A 6,000-nucleotide genomic window follows, 5' to 3' on the forward strand; every position below is an offset into this window, starting at 1 on the left:
GTAAATAGTATCTCTGCCCTGTGAACTCAGATTGTTTCATACATCCTAGATATTTTCTTAAATTAAATAATAAATAAATAAATAAAGCTCACGAGGAAAATCAAAACTGTAAATCAAGAACGAGCCTTAGCTGTGAGAATAACCAGGAAACAAGAACAGAAGCTCTGACAGCAACAAAGGGACAACATGTTTATACATGGAAGACTTTTGGGGGTGAAAAACAAGACAGGAGAGAAAACCAGCTATCAGAAAAGATTCATACTAAACATGATACAGAGGCAGTGGGACACAGCTGCTCATAAGATAAGAGATTTTAAGGAGGAAAATACAAATCAATAACACCTTGTGAAGCTAAAATAATGAAATAAAAGCAGGTACAAAACCGAAACGTAACAAGAACTACAAACCCAGTAACATGACACACAGAGCCTTGACTGCAATACTGTATAAATACAATATAAAGCACCTTGAGACAACTGTAGTGAGTTGGTGCTACATAAATACAACTGAATTGAAACACACTGTCTGGCTTGGTTTTTGTAAGTTTTCACTTGTCTTTGTCCAAAAAACATTGTCCATACACAGATGTTATTACACAGTATAGTAAACAATGTAATTTCATGGCCTTGAATATGTCATCAGACTTCAAAAAACAGAGTGTGTGCAGTTTTGGAATCCATTCAATGAGGATGTTTATGTTTAGCACACTGGAAGATCAGCCTCATCTACAAGATTATATTAGAAAACATGTGAGTGCTTCCCACAGGCCCTGGGGACAGTGTTTCACATGACCTCTCACCACCACAGGAAAAAGGCGCTGCAGTGTTTTTCACCTGCCATTAGCTATTTAAGGCAGTTGGATGTTGAGCAGCTCTACTGATCTGCGGTGAAGACAGCTCAAGAACACTGAGCAATGAAAGGACATCAATCATCTGCTTCTTTCTGGGACCACAGTTTAATCTGTTGCTGCAAGAGGAAACAAATGATCCCTGTGGGGAAATTGGGTTGCAGCAATAATAAACTGTATGAAATAGTTTTCCTTCTTTCGTCTCCCTCCTTCCAGCTCGCCCCTTCAGTCTCCACTACTCATTAAATGCTTCACATCTTTATCCACTTTATCAGTTTCCCCATCGAAGCAATTAAATTGACCAATCCTTTGGAAGTCCTGCCTCCTCAAGCTATCGCCTTACTCAAATGTCACCGCTACAAACACAGTGCATTATATTCTTAACTGTGATTTCTTCTTATGCACACTTTTGGTCACTTGGTCTAACACATGAAGACACATGTTAATTTAAACATCCAACACCAATTTAGAGTCACAAAAGAGCAGTCACACAGAAAGGCTAGAATATACTTCAGAACTGGAATATCCAATAAAATGAATGTGGGTTTTATCACGGGGTAGTAAACAAGTCACTTATACAAAATATACAAAATATATTAACTTCTTCACATCTACCCGGTTCTGTGGCACTTTGATTTCAAATTGGGTTACAGTTAGGTGCTTTGTATACCCAAACGCAAACCTAAGAGAAGACCAAATTCTGTTTAATTTATATCAAGTCAATTCACAGCAACAAGGTGCTTGATACTGTGACATAAACGTATAACCCAGAGAAAACCCCGACCATCAAACCGCTCTGTGCACACGTTCTTCCCTGTGTGTGGGTTTCCTCTTACAGTCCAACATGCTTGTCAGGTTAATGAATAAATCTAAACTGACTATAGATGTAAGGATGTGGAAGTGTGAAAGGCTCCTGTGGTGGGAAAGAAATGGAGGCATCTTGACCACAGTGCTAATACTGTAGGGCTGCTTTGAGCATGTCAGAACTGCAGATAAATCTACAGTAAATGCACTGACACATGATGCTATTGAGATTTAATCCACATGTTAACCCTGGCAACACTCGCTGATGTCCAAAATAATGTGTGTTTACACCCCGCTTGTTAATCCCAAAGAAGCACGTCTGTCCACAGCCATCAGGCTTCTACACTTCCAGTTCTACAATGGAGTAAAAGTTGGCAGTGAGTACATGTTGCTGTAAAACCTGCCGTACATCCACCCATTGTCCGTCTGCCAAAGGGTTGGCTGGTAATTCATATGAAGCTGATTTTACTGTTGTTAGAGCACAGAGGGGCTGCAAACACTTTGGTGTAGTTCTTATGATGCATTATTAGAACATGTTAATTACAATAGTCTCTTGTTAGAAATGAAAATAACTTGCGGGATTTTTTGGGAAGTGATTACTAGAAAATTAAACAACTGCTGTTATTTTTCTGAATATTTTCCTTGCTCTCTCACTGGACTGATTTCTTTGGTTTGGGAAGGCTCAATAGAATAGTAATAATTTTACGCAATAAAATATTCTAATTTTACTGTCCAAAACTGAAGCACAAATTTACAAGATCACCTACCACACACGGGGTCATCTCATTTGTCATTTACGTCAATAAAATCATCTAAAAGGCACCAAAACGCACACATGGTTTATGCACAGTCTTCCTCAACCCATTAGAGAATGCTCTACACTCAATTTGTTTAAGGCAAAGGTTAAAAACTGGTTATGGACAAATCAAGTGTGTGATCATGTATGAGTTGTATAGTTTTAATGTTATATTTGGGAACAGAATGGTGTGTATGTGTAAGTTTGGTGATGGAGTTTTTATTATGAATGAATGATGAATTTTTATGAATTATTATGTCTATTTTTTTATGTTTAAGGACAACAGATGGAAATTAGCCTTTGGCTATAATCTGGCATGTTTACATTCATGTAATTTTTTTTTTTTTTTTTACATTTATGTTCATTAACATGCACTGTCCTAAATAAATTAAAAAAAAAAAAAAAAAAAATGCTGCCCCTGTTTTTGGCACTTAAATGCCATCACAGACACTGTTTGGTCAATCAAACACCCTGAGGGCTCGTCTAGACTTGTCACCAAACACGCACTCCCACAAAAAGTTTTGACACCAAAATTCCAGGTCCGTGATGCAACTCTGGGCCTATGCAGCTGTAATACAGGAGACGTTTCCAGGAACCTTTTCCTCTCAGCTGTTTCAAATATTTAAATTAGACGAATGTTTCTGAAACCATTTTGCTTTTGATTCACTTTGTATGGTTTGTGGTTCCGCAAAACGTCTGCATTTGTTGCATAACTGGAACAGATTAGATCTGGAAAAGCTAAGAGTGTCCACAATTGCTTACTGTTTGATATGGGCCTGTGTGACATTTTCTCCCCCTCTGCCTGAGGAATCCCCCCTCTGAAAGGATTCCAGTGGGAACTGATGAGTGCAAATGTGGAAATATTTCACAACACTGCTGGCCTTGTCTAAAGAATCATTATGCCACTTACTTCTTGTCATAATTCCAGGGTGGGGGATTGGGGGGTGGGGGTTTCCTGGTCAAAACATGATGTCATTGTGCATTTTCTCAGACTCAGCATATTGATTGCATTGTTCTTCGTGGGTGGGGGGTCAATGAAGCTTCACTGGGTCAAACCTCCCATTCATCTTGGATCCCCACAACACCGAGGAGGTGCTTCACTACACCTCCTGTGAGCTCGTGTCTTCAGCTGGGAGAAACGCTACATTGTTACATGCTCACAGCTGCTAAAGCAGGTAAGTGTAATGAAGCAAAAGAATCACCATGAAATCTGCTGTTAGCCTGAAGCTGTGATCAAAGTGTTTAAACATGGTACAAACTCAAAGGCATGAAAGGCAGATGAAAGACGCATGATCTGCTGTAGGCATAGAGGCCTTTTCATTTTGGGACACTAGAAAATGTGTTTCAGAAGCAAACACTATGTTTGCCTGCACACTGTCTTGTTTTACTTAATAATAATAAAAAATCCTCCTGAGCTTTTTCACTATTGATGTGCAGCATGAATAAAATCAGTTTTAAAGTGTCGTGGTATAACTATAGCTGTTGGGCACACTTCAGGGAACATTCACTCCTGGGCCAACTAAGATGTTGGTGTGGACATTAAGGCTTTGTCACAGCAAGCAATCCAAACCATGCAGCAACATATCAATGGCCTTGTGTTCTGAATGGGCTTATCTCATACTATGTGCTGGCTGAAGGTTGGTTCATTTTTGTTATATTATTTCTGCCCTAGAATGATGAGGACTTTACACCCTCATCTGTTATCTTCTCTGTGCTAATTTACATAAAAAGATGCAGACTCAGATTAAGCAGACTGAAAACTGACCTTCATTTAGGTAGAAGCAGCAAATACGTAAGGCAGATGAAAACAGAGTCAAATAATCCACACTGTTACAAACTAAGCATCAAACAAAACACTGAATAACAGAAATGAAAACCCAAACCACTGGATAAAAACACTGGATCATGACAATATTAACCTAAACAAAGCTCTATAACTACCAACCACGTTGCAGATCTTATGGTAGACTAACTTCACTAACTCTCAAAACATTGCTGTTATTTAGTTTTCCACTTCTGTTTACATCCAAAGTACAGAGCTGTACATTTTAGTTTATTAGAAAGACTTTAGGTAGAAACTAGCTAGCTAAAATCCTGCTACTTCTAAAACCATATAAATCCTCTTTTTCATGGATATTGGTTGTTGTTGAGCGTCCATACTGGTTTTTATTGGAACTTCAAGAATCTGGACTGTTTTTTTACTCTCATTGGTGCCTCATTGTTTTATTTTGGGAACCATAGGAGTGTTTGGACACAGAATTGGCCAATAATGTCAAACTTAACAAGTGAAATACTTAGCAACCTAAATGAAAAACAACATAATTCGTATGTATTTAGGTGTAAAGAAGTACAAGTGCATTCTGAAAAGGTTTACATTCAATGAATCACACATATTCCAAACAAGTGAACATCCCGGAATGTCTTAAGAAAAAACAAGTACAATTTCAATAATGCATGCATATCTCAGAATTCCACAGTTAGGCACCAAACGTTCATATGTAGTGTCAGGATTGAGTGTGTAGGTGCAAACGTAAGACACCAAGGGTGAAACAAAAGTGAGGATTTAATAACTGAAGAGTCCAAACGTAAGCTTATAGCAATGGCTGGAAGGTTGGTGTTTCAGTCAAATCAGTAACTCAGAGGAAAATAACGACACTTAAACAATTATTAGAGTCTAAAATTAAAAAAAAAATCCACAAGGAGCATTGGAGCTCATGAAATAGCCCAAAACAGAATATTCACAAAAAACACTGGAGCTCAGGAAACAGTTTACAAACAGTTCATGGGGCAGGTTGACGGCACAACAGTCTATAACAGAGTTGCTCAGGGGGCCAACCCAGAGGTTGACAGCACAGGAGTCCAGGAAGAAACAGTTCAGGGGGCCGACTGCGTGAAAAGCAGCAGCGCCAAAGATGACAGAACATTTCAGGAGGCCGGCCAAGTGGAAGGCGGCGGCAGCGCAGGTGAAGCAGGTTAATGGCCGGTGATGATGTGGTGTGGTGGATGAATTTGGCCGTGCTGGACGTAACAACTAGTGGCTCAGTGTTTCAACATTTGGAAGAAGGAACAGCTCTCACAGGTAGAGACTGACATGGTACAACACAAATGCTACGGCAAGGGGGAGCTGGGTGGCAGGTCAGGGGGGAGATTTCATCACCCCCACCCGAGATTGGGTACCAAGCCCCAAGTGTGATGGAAGAAGGATCATTTAGTGTGAGAGGTACTGACCTGAAAGATAGGATCATGGCGAAGCTTGAAACCTGGATCCTCCGTAGCCAGTTACCAAGATTACGTGAAGTGCCCTCAGAAGATCTACTAGATTATGTGAATGCAGCACTATGGGTGATACCTACCGTGACCAATACAGAGACTAACCAGCTGATCTACACTACAGCAGAAGAAATCAGTTGAAAAGCCACAAGAAGCAGTACAAGGAGCCACAAGGAGCAGGAACAACATGGAGAAGAAGACTAGAGGCCAAGATCAAGTTAGCATGGAGGGAGGTTAGCCAACTATCGGAGCTGCAGAAAAGTGCAATGAAGGAGGTGCCTAA

This window comes from Perissodus microlepis, chromosome 12, assembly GCF_051167445.1.
Source record: "Perissodus microlepis isolate ML-2025 ecotype Zambia chromosome 12, ASM5116744v1, whole genome shotgun sequence".
NCBI lineage: Eukaryota > Metazoa > Chordata > Actinopteri > Cichliformes > Cichlidae > Perissodus > Perissodus microlepis.